Genomic DNA, 13929 nt, shown 5'->3' with positions numbered 1-13929 from the left:
GTGCTTTACCCAAAGGGACGTATCCATCCCTCAAAACAGGTGGAGAAACGTGTAGGGGAGACTGTCTTTCTGCAGCTGGCAGGGATGTTTAGCCCTCTTCTCTTGTCTTCTGGGGCTCTCTAGTCTAATTTAATCTTTCACCCTGAAAAGTCCCCTCCTGCCTGCATGTAGCAGTATGCTGGCTGCCCTCCACTGTGGGATGTGGAGACATTTAGATGCTTCTGGTATATAGGGAGGAATTTAAAACATTGAGTTGAAGCAAAGAATTTTTTCCTGTCCATGCGATTTACAACCGTCTCCCCTCCTTTTGGTGGCCAAGAGCCATTCTCCAGCAAGAATGCATCTTCATCTGCCGGTCCGTGCGTGAGGCAGGATGCAAACCTCCTGTCAGCTGAACTACATACAGCTTATATTACAGCTGGCTCTTGAGTAAGGCCAGGTGTGACAGCTGACTGCTTTGGGTGCCCAGGCATCCGGCTCTTTCTCGCAGGAAAACTCTAACAGCTGCATTTGCACATCCGTGCGGCAAAATGTCCAACAGATGTTTGTGACTTGCCAGGTTACTTTGGGATTTTGGACATTTATAGCGTGAGCTCTGTCTTATAGGTGCTCTGCTTCTCGGTCAAATGTTTGCAGGAAAGGAAAAGAGCCACGGTGCTCTGGGACCAATAGACTGATGATCCAAGTGAAGGTGATACTTGGCTGATACCAGGAAATCTGCACAGAGGGGGACGCATTGACGGCTCAAAAAGGGCTTCGATCTGCTGCGCGGCAGTTTGACGTGTTCTGACCCCTTCTCACCCTTGGAAAGCCAGAGTGACAGCATGCTTCTTGCTTAGCTCTTTTGCTTTGCCTTTCACTCAGTATTCTCTCATGACGTGAGACTCCATAGCCCTGCCTGAACTGGCCCCAAATTCTAGGTTTTCTTTTAATTTATAATGTTTCTTTTGCGGCGCAAATAGTATTTGTTTGAAAAAGGAATGGCTTGGAAAAAGAATTGTTCTCCTGCTTCCATTTATTGCAGCTCTCCTGGTAGGCATCCCACTCAGTATCCCATAAATAAATGGGAGTTAAACTCTCATCGCAATCTGCCCGTGCTGGGAACTGGCCTTCTGGCTGTGTTATACTCCAGGTGGAATTGCTAGAAGAAGCTGGCAATTTACCATTACTATCCTAATTAAATATTTAATCAGATTAATCAATGTAAATTCATCAGTCATTGTGCTTCACAGGCTGAGATGTGGTGCCATGGCTTCCTCGTCCATTCGTAATGTGCTTTGGAGCACCTGATTTATTTATCTGCAACATCTCCCCTCTCACAGCTGAGCTGCTACAGCTGGACTACGGAATCTGTTGCTCATTGATCAGCTCCAGGGGAAAGCGTTTTCAAGAGCTGGCTGGAGGGGAACCGGCGTGTGATTAGACTGTAATCAAGGGTGCTTCAGATGGTATTTTTTAATCAAGTCCTGGATGGGGTGCTCTGGGCAGCCCTGAGCTGTCTGCCCCGCTCCGTGTGTCCCTCCGCACGTCCAGCGGCAGAGCAGGACAGGGTTGGGGGATCCCCTGAGCCTCGGGGGAGCTGCAGGAGAACACCCTCATATTTCATCAATCTTCATCCATTTTCAGACCTTTCTCGCAGCAAAACTTGCTGTGTGAGAGCCGCTGGGCGACCTGCCGCGGCATCCCCGGGCTGCTGCTGGTGTTCCCACCCGGGTACACTGTCTGTACCTGGGGCTCTGGAGAGGCGTAACTATGAATAAAACAGACGAACTGGAGAGAAAAGCATTTTTGCTGTCTCCTTGTTAAAAGCAAACCCTGAATCCACAGAGAAGTGAGGGTTTTGTTGGTTTTCCCCCAGTTCCCGCAGGCCGTGTGTTTGGAGCAGGGCTGGCGGTGGCGCGGCGCAGTACGGTGACGTGCAGCGCTTCCTGCCGGGGCAAGCGCTCAGCGTGGTGAGCTGCACCAGCGCTCTGCGGCGCAAAGCAAGGGGTGAATTAACCATGGAATGAAAGGGTGGTTTATGGGGACACCCCTTCCAACGCCACATCCGTGTCTCCGGTTTCCCGCGCCTTGTCTGCAGCGTTGCCCTCTGCCGGGGGCTGGGATCTAGCGTCGTACCAAATCTGTTGCACCAGGATCGAATCCTTCTGGAAACAGTTGAACACAGCACGATTTTGGTTTTCTTTTGGCAGCGCTGCCCTGCAGTACCGCACGCAGGGAGCAGTTCGCCAGGTCTCTGGGGACAGCAAAGTGGTCCCTGGTTTGCTGTGCCCATCTGTCCTTGCATCCCCATGTCCTGGGCTGTTGTTGGGGACGGTACCTGGTTCCTTCAGCCCTGCTGACCAAAAGAGGTGCTGCTTTTAGAAGTTCTGTAAGATGTCCGTTAACGTGCTTACATTAGTCCTACAGCCAGCCCAAGCCTTGTCTTGGCTTTCTGTAATTTTAATGTATCTATTATTACATTTTGCATCCCTGGGAGCAGTGGCCCAGGCTGTGTCCCTTGTGGTGGGACGGGCTCTGTGCCTCTTGGCCGGTGCTCCCACCCCTCCTGCCCCCCCGGCTCCCCCCCTGCCCTCCAGTGCTGCTGTTACCAAGGCTTGTTCTTTATGTGCACAATTGATTTCCCTGGCCAGTCTGACTGTGCGTGTCACGGGTAAGCATATGCAATATACAACTCCAGCTACCGCTTACTTGGCAACTAGTAATTTGAAGTTTTACTACACATTATATTACAGCCTACAAAGTCGTCGTCTTCCTCTGGCTGATCCGAAATGCACTTAAATCATGGATGAATGAACGTATTTTTCAAAGATAAGCCCAGAGCAAATGAATTGGATTTATTTTTAATGCTGACTTGTTTCTAATGCCCGGTGACACATGAACAAACGATTGCCATCAGTTGTCCTCTTTCTCTGTAGGATATTGCTTTGGGCAGGATAATATCAGTGCATTTAGTATTATAAATCATCCCTCTGGCTTGATATTTCTTCTTTAAGGAAGGGGCTTAGATTCAGCCTCCAGAAGATAGATCAAACCTTGCTTATTGTCCTGGTTCTGCTGGAATCAACAGCAAAACTCGTGAGATTTGACTGATTCGGGGACGCCAGCGCATGGATGCTGCTCCACCGACTGACCCTGGTGAGGACAGGGAGGGGACACTGATGGGTCCGGGCGTCCCCAGAGCTGCCCCTGCTCTCCAGCCTATCTGGAGACAGAGCTCAGGGTTTAGGCACGGCCTGTTTAGTCCCAGGTGTAAAAGCTGTCCTGTACTTCTGCTCGTGCCCCGTGGCTTGTCCAGCCCACTGCACCCCTGGGCAGCTGGGGGACAGGGACAAGGCTCTGAGGCCATTTCCAACGTACAGAGGCACCGCAGCTTTTACAGTGGCCTAAGAATGTTTGCTGCCTTTCTTTTCCATTCCTTTCCTAGCTTCTTAAAATACTGCTTTGGTTTTTGTGATGTCTGCTAAGCACAGAGCTGGTATTTTCACAGAGCTCTCTTACACCACAGAGTATCTGCCAGGGAAGATGGCAGCTCCTTTGGGAAGGAAAGTGTTTTGCTAGACTCACATGTGTGAGCCATGAAAAGAACATTCCCTTATGTTACTGGAAATGGTGAACCAACTAGATTAAAATACACTTAAAGCACAAAAAGATTTCCAGGAGCGCCTCTCCAGGCACTACAAAAACATCAGCATGCTCAAGGGCTGTGATCCGTCGCTCACCTGGCCGCGCTGCGGTTCTCCTGCGCTGCAGCAGCATCCCTACTCGAGCTCGCTGCGTTCAGGTAACGCCACCTTTGCAGAGCGGTGCAGAGCCCCGGGCGCAGCAGCACACGGGTGAGGTGGCTGTGAAAGCATTAAGGTGTGCGCTCAGCGCGTCCTGAGCCCGGCCCCGGCGCGGCAATGGAGAGCTCAGCACAGGCAGCAGCTCCCGGGGTTCTGCAGCCACGCCGAGGTACCGAACCCGCCGCTTGCAGTCTGTCTTCCTTTTGGGTTTAATCCTTTTTCTTCCAGCAGAGCGCCTGTTTTTCGACATTTAGGCACATCGTGCCATATGTTGTTTTTCACGGGGTAATGATGTGAGGCACCTTAACGATGAAACGCTGGCAACCTTCCCGAGAGGTAAAGCAATAGAAACTTCTGGTCGCTGGCGGTCTTTGCAAACTCAGCGGGTGACGCGAGGAGCCCCGGGTTCGGTTCAATGGAACGGGGCCGCCACGTGAGATGCCGCTCAGGTGTGACGTGTCCTGCAGCATGGCGCACCGATTTGCCACTGAATTGCAGCCGGCAGGTCTGGAGGGGACGTGGTCCCACGGGGACGCTGCCCCTGTTTCCCTCTCTGCACCCAGGGACCCCCACAGCGGGCGCTGGCGCAGACCTGACCCCCAGCACCCTCCCCAATGCTGCCACAGCCTGTTTGCTTTTCTATATATCACGGTAACGGTATTAAATGGCTTTTTAAATACCCTTCAGAATATATGCTGGAGACCTAAGGAGCTATTAATAGAGAGCATTTTAAATCTCTCTAGTATTGTTTATGGCAGCCTCTTGTGAATTTGCAATGAAACGATAACTCTGCTGGGGAAATCAATTATGCCAAGCAGTTTGTTACATCATTTTTCAGTGTATTAATTTTAATTTCAACAGAGAAAATGACACAGTGAATCCATCTATCATTTGGAATGAGGTGGTGTACAATGGCCTCTTGGGACTATTCCAGTTCTGCAGTCGCTGCTATCAATAAAGGGGAAGGAGAAATTTGGGGTAATTTCCATGTATGAGAAATTATTATAAATTGGAGTGAACCAATGAGTGCAATTATCACAGCCCAGGTTTGTTGTCCGTGCTGCAGATACAGCATCCATTGGCTTGAACCGAACATGTTAATGTAGATACTGTGTTGGTGGACTCGCACACACATATTTCAGCACCAGGGCAAGAGGTTCACTGCTGCTTCATTTGCTGCAATGAGCACCCCTGCCCTTGCTTGGTTGCAATGTGCCATTGAACCTGGACTTCGTTCATAGTGTTACAAACTATTTTTAAAGAAAAATCGCTTAAAATGTGCAGTTTACTTCATGATCATGGCTCTTCCATCTTGTGTAACGTAGCTACTAGGCTTATCTCTCATTTGCTGGATTTGGTACATTAAAAGAATTACTAAAATTACAGAAGGGCCTTCTATGCCCCACCTCTATATTATTTTGAAAGTCTATACAGCAGCTTCCAGCCACACAAAAACTATTTCCAGGACGAGTAAGATGAAAGTGTTTTTTGGAGCTAGTGCAAATGTGAAGACTAGTGTAGGCCTCAGACTAATCCCGTGGCTCTCTCTGAGGTTCTTCCTTACCTAGAGACTGATATTATCTTTTTATTGGTACTTTTAATAAGAAAACAGGGGTTTTCTTGTGCTCCATTTTTACCACTGCGGTCATCACTTCCCCGTCTCTAGTTACTTGTCTCTATCCCACACAGCTCTGCTGGTACTAAAATGGAAGAACGGGTGAAAATGAAAGTTGAAATTTTATCTTTTTATTAAAGTCTACCATGTTATTATCTGGAAAAGGAAGAATAAATGGTGACATTAACCAGGAAACCGGGAAAATGGTTCTGGTGTGACAACAGGAGGGATGCGGTAGGAGGGCAGAGGTGATGATGCTCGTGCCCTGGCGCGATGCCTGGACCACTGACTCTCAGCTACCCCGTTTCTGCTGACCAGGTCACTTCCCTGAGGTGCTTTGGGGTCCGACGTCGAGTCCCAGGCCGTGAGCTCACACACCAGTTTCCTTTCATGCAGCTGCTTTGGAGCAGAACGCCCTAAAAGCCTGAGCACCAACATCCTCTGCTGGAATGCAGCTTTGGGGATGTACTCCCAAGGAGTTCCATTAACGCTGCTGTCGCCTTCAGCTGTGCCAGGAAAGGTGTGAGTTCCTGCACATGGCATGGGGGGCTGTGGGGGCAGCACCACATTCAGCTGGGCGCCCACCTCTCGCCCATCCAGTGTAACCTGGATCGAGGTACAAACAGGACAGGAGGACAGGAGGACAGGAGGACAACAAACAGGAGATCCAGCCAACTGAGGTAGCTTTTTTCCATGATTAATTATTGTTAATTATTGGAGAGCAGGAGCATTAATCACGCTCTGTGCTGCCTCCTTTACTCCCCGTGTCCCGCTATTGGCAGCGACGCAGAGCGGCGCGGGGGAGCTGCGGCTGCTCCCGTCCTCGTCCCCCGGCCCAAAGAGCTCCTGCCCCAGGAGAGGGAAGGAGGGGACGGCAGGAGACAACAGCATCCCCAGAGGTGACGAGGGAAACCGGGAACCCTGGTTTTCAGCACTGCAGCCCCCCCGAGAGCAGGAGCGCTGGTGGGAGTATGTGGGGCAAACACATTAAGCGTGCAACCCGTTAAACATGGAAAATCAAATGATTGCATCCTTCAAGATGTGTGTGTAATACACAAACAAAACATGCATATTTGGTTGATACAAACCACGCGTATTTATTTAATATATTATATATATGTGTATACATACATATACAATCCATACGTATTTATAAAATCTTCAGCATAATGGCCAGTAATCCACTGCTTATTTTTTTTACTGCAATGAAAACATAACGTCTTTTTGTGATGCTTGCAGCAGATCAAACGCAAAATTATTCAGGTTAATCAAAATTACAGCTGAATGTTAAGTGTTGCAGAAGGCGCTTATGATGCCGAATAACTGTGAAATAAAATGGCTGATGAACTTTTGTTTAACAGTGAACAGTGGTGTCCGGGAGAGAAACATAACCTGCATTGTACATCTGCAGTGATGGGCTCCGGCTAATGCTGTGCAGAAAAGCGGTATTTCAGTGGATCCCTGTCCCACTGGCGTGTCAAAGGTTTGGGGCTGTGAGGATGTTTCTAGGGGAGTTCTTCTGGCTCGTGTCCAGCGTGCTTCATCACCACCAGGTCTGTAACTCCAGAAATCACCCGTAGGGCCGGGGGCAGATTCCTGGTGACTTGCACATCACCCGTGCTGGCGCAGCGGTGGGCACAGTGCCACGGCAAAGCCGCTGTCAGCTCACCTGGCGCAGCTTCTCCCTGCCTTTGAGGCTCTTCCTACCGCAGAGAAACATTTCACTTATCCATTTATTCAAACGTGATGTCCTTTTATGGCGTTTTATTTCTTAACTGTTGTAAACTCGCAGCAGATTTTTATGGTCTCAAATTTCTATTGCACCAGTTGGATGGTTTAATCCCAGGGCGAAACGCTCCAGTTGGAAATTCGGGATTTTTATTCCGTCATAAAGCCTGTGACGGCAGACGGCAGCGGCAAGGGTGGTGTGGACGAGGAACACGCCGCTGGCGTCTGCGCGCTGCGCCTGGGTTGACGACACAGTCACCCCCTTTGAGGTGCTTTGAGGCTTGTAGGTGTCAGTAGTTTGTTTCTTGCAGGGAGTGCTCAATTCAGTCAGCAGGATGGGGAGCCGCAGGTGGCTATCGGCCGAGCCGCGGGGTCTGTGCAGCGATGCTCCGCTCTCCCGTCTCCTCTCGGCGCAGCGGGCGTGTTGCCGGCGCTGAGGGCAGAGAAGAGGTGATGGAGGCAGGAGCGTGGCGGGGTTTGTCCCCTGCCGCGGTCCCTGCTCCCGCAGGCAGGGCTGCCTGGGCACCCGCAGGCGCTGTGTTGTCCCTTGGTACCCAGCCCTGCCCTTTGGGAACTCTCAGAGCATCGCTTGATCACGCAATGGAAAAAGATTATCAGCTATAAACCCGGCTTTGATTTAACTATAGGCCAGGCCTTGATTTATTCTCAGTCATTTCAGATTGACCTGATGCATGCAAGTGCCCTGTTGGTTTGAGGATTAAATCCGGTCTCTCTTGTTTGCTCACTCTTTAAAGTTTTTAAACATCCCAACGAGACCAATCGATTACTGGGGATTTATGGGGTTTCCAAACCACTAAAGGTTATAAGTGGCTGTAGGTGCTTGGGAACGTGACGTTGTCTGTGACGGTGCTGCCTCCATCCTGGCAGGACCATGGGCCACAGGGATGAGGTTCCTCCACATGTCTTTAGTCCATCCTCACTTTTCCTTCCCCTTAACAGCAAAGCTGGACTTCTGGGGACATAGTGAGTGTTTTACAAACGCTGCCACTCCATGAACAGCAGCCACCGAAAGGTTTATTCCATGGAATATGCTTTTAGAGCTGAAGAGCTTTTGAGCTGTGGGAGCCCCGGGGACGCAGCGTTTTGGGTGCAATGCGTGTGAGAGCAGATGTGCCGCCTGCAGCCGGCTGGGACGGAGCAGGAGGCGGTTCAGGGCACCCATCCCACCCGGGCAGCTCTGGGCCGTGTGGCGGCTTCTGCTGATGGGACCGGCTCTTCCTCCTCGTCCACAGCAAACGTCGGCTCTTTAAAACAGCGGCTTTACCAGCTGGAAATGGCAGAAGTGTGAGCCAGTTACCAGAGGTTTTACAGGAAGCTGCTAACGCGTGCACTTTAGAGGTTAGTGTATATTTTCGTCATCACCAGAAACACCTTCTTTGAACTCCTTCTTTGATTTTCATACTGATGAATGCGTTATCTCATTTTCTGCCCATGCATCTCTGCCAGGGAACATGTTGTTAAAAAACAGGAATTGTGCTGGGAACCCCGTTAGCTAATGGCAGGCTGCTACGGTAATAGTTTTGAGATTCAGCCCTGGGAATAATTTGGCGACTGTTGAAAGGGGGTTAAAATGAATTAAACGTGCCATGACATTGGCGCAGGACCAAATCACAGCGGAGCCGTGGCAGACACAGCCCTGGGCGCCCCTGTGCACGAGAGTTGGGGAATCGCACCCAAACCCCCCAACCCCCCAGCAGCAGGGGAAGGTGTCCCCGGGACACCCGCCTACAGTGATGTTCCCCTTGAACTCTGGCTGCTGCTGCTCAGGTTTGTTGCTAAATTCTTATTAAGCGGAAGGCTCTTTGACAAAATGCTTTGTGAAAGTGTCTTTTAAGAAGTGTATTGCTTCCTCCAGGTGTCTGGAACGATGACTCTTCCAAGTACATATTTAGACAGCTTTTTGAATGGTATTATTTGTCTGAAAATAATATACGATATTGGATAAATAATGTGTGCTTATTTTAAAGCGTATATTGTTGTTTCCACAAGCAGACAGCTGCTCTTATCAACTAAACAGATATCTTTGACAGGGCAGGATGCTCCCATATTGCTGCTCTGTGCTTTTCCTCCTGCACACAGGGCGCTGCAGGGAAGCGGCTGCAATGGCCCTGCAGGACTGTAACCCCATCGCCCGGCAGGGGAGGTGACGAGTGAGGTGACAACAGGCACGTTTGATTCATTTTAACACGTGCACCTCCCAGCTGACTGTGTGGAGGAAGAGGTTGCACACTCGCAATTTGTTTCTGATAGTTTCTGTCATTACTGGTTAAATGCATCTCGCTCAGGACTTCACAGTATCACAGTATGACAGTGTCACAGTATCACAGTGTGTTTGGGATTGGAAGGGACCTCAAAGGATCATCCAGTGCAATCCCCCCATGGAGCAGGAACACCCAGCTGAGGTTCCACAGGAAGGTGTCCAGGCGGGTTGGAATGTCTGCACAGAAGGAGACTCCACAACCCCCTGGGCAGCCTGGGCCAGGCTCTGACACCCTCACCATGAAAAAGTTTCTTCTCAAATTTAAGTGGAACCTCTTGTGTTCCAGTTTGCACCCATTGCCCCTTGTCCTACCATTGTTTGCCACTAGAAGAGCCTGGGTCCATCCTTGTGGCACTCACCCTTTATATATTTATAAACATTAATAAGGTCACCCCTCAGTCTCCTCTTCTCCAAACTAAAGAGCCCCAGCTCCCTCAGCCTTTCTTCATAAGGGAGATGCTCCACTCCATCATCTTGGTTGCCCTGCGCTGGACCCTCTCCAGCTGTTCCCTGTCCTGCTGGAACTGAGGGGCCCAGAACTGGACACAATATTCCAGGTGTGGTCTCACCAGGGCGGAGTAGAGGGGAAGGAGAACCTCTCTCGATCTACTGACCACCCCCTTCTAACCCACCCCAGGTCCCATTGGCCTTCCTGGCCACAGGGGCCCAGTGCTGGCTCATGGTCATCCTGTTGTCCACCAGGGTCCCCAGGTCCCTTTCCCCTAAATCATTACATCATTTGTATGTACAGTATATAATGTCATTCAATATGATTTACACTATTTTATGATGTCCTCCCAGGCCTGCAGCCCCCGGCAGCCGCTCCCTCCAGCCGTTCAGACCCCTCGCGGGTTTCCAAACAGGATTCTGAGGTTCACCCTCCCCTGCAGCTCCATAAGGACAGAAGACGTGGGGCTGTAGCGGTGAGCAGGCGGTAACCGGTTGCACTAAGCCTGGTGGCGCTTGGAGCTGCAGCGCCAGGCTCCAGCTGCACACACTGCACACAGAGCCAGGAGAAAACCCGGCTGTGTTCAGCTTCTTTCTCCCTTTTTCTCTTGTCCTCTGGAGCTGGTGACCAGCGTTCTGAAGTGGAGATAAACTGCATGAGTAAGATTAACCAAGCATTGAAATAAAGGAAGATAATAGCAAAGAACAGAACACAGCAAAGAACAGAACTCAGCAAAGAAAAGGCGTTCAGATCCTCTGCAAAAAGCAGGTATCAAGAACGGAATGAGCAGCATATCAAGCCTTTATCTTTTTTAATGTAAAAGCTGCACAATGTCAGAAAACCATGGAAACAACACTAGAGGAGATAACCAGATTTAAACATCTGCAGCAAAGAAAAGGGGAGGGCAGAAATATGTGGCTGTTGATATTTATTTTAAAAATAACTCATTTTGGTGAATGTTGTTGGAAACAGGATCAATTTGGGGTGACAATGACAACCATGCAGGCAGGGGTCGATCAGCACAGTGTGGCCAGGAGATGCACGGTGCTGGGTCAGGGTCCGACTCCCTCCTGCATCCCCCGGGCAGGTGTGGATCCATGGGATGCTGAGCTCCTGCATCCCCCGGGCAGGTGTGGATCCATGGGGTGCTGAGCTCCTGCATCCCCCGGGCAGGTGTGGATCCATGGGATGCTGAGCTCCTGCATCCCCTGGGCAGGTGTGGATCCCTGCGATGCTGAGCTCCTGCATCCCCCGGGCAGGTGTGGATCCCTGGAATGCTGAGCTCCTGCATCCCCCGGGCAGGTGTGGATCTGCAGGACACTGAGCTCCTGCATCCCCTGGGCAGGTGTGGATCCATAGGATGCTGAGCTCCTGCATCCCCTGGGCAGGTGTGGATCCATGGGATGCTGAGCTCCTGCATCCCCCGGGCAGGTGTGGATCCATGGGATGCTGAGCTCCTGCATCCCCCGGGCAGGTGTGGATCCATGGGATGCTGAGCTCCTGCATCCCCCGGGCAGGTGTGGATCCGTGGGATGCTGAGCTCCTGCATCCCCCGGGCAGGTGTGGATCCATGGGATGCTGAGCTCCTGCATCCCCCGGGCAGGTGTGGATCCGTGGGATGCTGAGCTCCTGCATCCCCTGGGCAGGTGTGGATCCATGGGATGCTGAGCTCCTGCATCCCCCGGGCAGGTGTGGATCTGCAGGACACTGAGCTCCTGCATCCCCCGGGCAGGTGTGGATCCATAGGATGCTGAGCTCCTGCATCCCCCGGGCAGGTGTGGATCTGCAGGACACTGAGCTCCTGCATCCCCTGGGCAGCTGCAGGTATCCCCCTCCCCACCCGTGTTAAGACCCTGCAGCTCATCCCAACCTCCAGAGCGTGAGTTTGAGCTGAGCTGCACCAGTTCCACACTGAGGACTAAAGAATGGAGCAGGGGGGTGCACGTTGGTTACGCCTGTACAGGAGAGAGCCCGGCCCTTTGCATTAACACACAGCCATAGCACATAAATATTGATGTGAATCTATCAAAGAGAAAAAGAGCTGGTGAACTGAAACTCTTTGAGACAAACAGCTATTTCTCTTGCTGAATGCCATCGAAATACCAAGCCCCAAAGCTTCAAAATATTGATGACATTATTAAAATGGGACCTTTAATTTTGTGTTACAATCATTTTAACATTGGTATTCAGGAATTTAATTATGCATGAGCCCCAGCCTCAGCTCGTTGCTGAAATTAGTTTGCAGGTTTCATTTATACTTCTACACTTTGTATGTAATTTAGCCTCTTGTATAAAAGGTCTAAATCCTGCTAAATGCCTGTTTGTGGTGAGCTGCAGTAATCCCTTTCAAATAAACTGCAGATATTGCACTCACGAATAAGCGTGGCACGCTACCAAGAAAAGTGGGAAGCAGGGGTGGGAAATGGATGCCAGAGGGGCCTGCAGTGAAGGGCACAAGTTGAACGCTCTGTGATACAGCCCCTGAGATGTCCCGGTCCGTGGGGTGTGAGGGGCACAGTTTGAATGCTCTGTGATACAGCCCCTGAGGTGTCCTGGTCCGTGGGGTAAGCGGGGCACAGTTTGAATGCTCTGTGATACAGCCCCTGAGGTGTCCTGGTCCGTGGGGTGTGAGGGGCACAATCTGAACGCTCTGTGATACAGCCCCTGAGATGTCCTGGTCCGTGGGGTGTGAGGGGCACAGTTTGAACGCTCTGTGATACAGCCCCTGAGATGTCCTGGTCCGTGGGGTGTGAGGGGCACAATCTGAACGCTCTGTGATCCAGCCCCTGAGATGTCCTGGTCCGTGGGGTGTGAGGGGCACAGTTTGAACGCTCTGTGATACAGCCCCTGAGGTGTCCTGGTCCGTGGGGTGTGAGGGGCACAATCTGAACGCTCTGTGATACAGCCCCTGAGGTGTCCTGGTCCGTGGGGTGTGAGGGGCACAATCTGAACGCTCTGTGATACAGCCCCTGAGGTGTCCTGGTCCGTGGGGTGTGAGGGGCACAGTTTGAACGCTCTGTGATACAGCCCCTGAGATGTCCTGGTCCGTGGGGTGTGAGGGGCACAATCTGAACGCTCTGTGATACAGCCCCTGAGATGTCCCGGTCCGTGGGGTGTGAGGGGCACAATCTGAACGCTCTGTGATACAGCCCCTGAGGTGTCCTGGTCCGTGGGGTGGGCACACACCTGCGGTTTCGCTGCTGCCGTGAGGTGTTGACACCGCGGAGCTGTGATGCTGAGGCGTCTCTCGGGTGCTCACCATCTCTGTCCCCTCCAGACGATTCCTCCGGTGCAGACCCAGCGCAGGTTCCTGCAGCGTGGAGCTGAAAACCAAGTAAGCTTCCATCTCATACATAAAAACATTTTTATTAGAGAACTGTTGTTTTCTGTCTCTGAAATACGATACGCAGTCTTTTTAAGCTATGAAAATAACTGGAATGAATTAAACGGTGATTTTTTCATGTTACATCCCGCATGCAGTTATTCTGGTAACGGTGACGCAGCATTGATAACCTTGGTGGAGGTCGCACACGTGTGGGTGAGTCTGGAGCTGTCAATGGGGCAGCTGGTGGCTCTTCAGCCCCCTTTGTGCCCCACTGTCCCTGTCCCCACCCACACACCTTGGCTGGTGCCGGCACCAGGTCCCCCATGTCCCCTGTGCCCCCCATGTCCCCTGTGCCCCCCATGTCCCCCTGTGTCCCCCATGTCCCCCGTGCCCCCCGTGTCCCCTGTGCCCCCCATGTCCCCTGTGCCCCCCATGTCCCCCTGTGTCCCCCATGTCCCCCTGTGTCCCCCATGTCCCCTGTGCCCCCCGTGTCCCCTGTGTCCCCCATGTCCCCCGTGCCCCCCGTGTCCGCCGCTCCTGAGGCAGCTCGTGCTGAACCGGGGTGCGGAGCTGAACTTCTGCTGCAGGTTCTTCCTCTGACTAATCCATCTGAAGTTTTCGGCAGATGCCTAAGGGTACCTTTGGTGCCTTCCTCCTACATGTTTGGGTAGGAATCTTTAAGTATTGATTTTTAAAGTGTACTTCCTAGGGAATCTGTAGTCTTTTCCCCAGCATAAGTGCCTGGGG

The sequence above is a fragment of the Streptopelia decaocto genome, assembly GCF_964273445.1.
Source record: "Streptopelia decaocto genome assembly, chromosome: 7".
Classification (NCBI taxonomy): Eukaryota; Metazoa; Chordata; class Aves; order Columbiformes; family Columbidae; genus Streptopelia; species Streptopelia decaocto.
The sequence above is the reverse complement of the archived record's forward strand: the minus strand, read 5'-3'. Positions refer to the sequence as shown.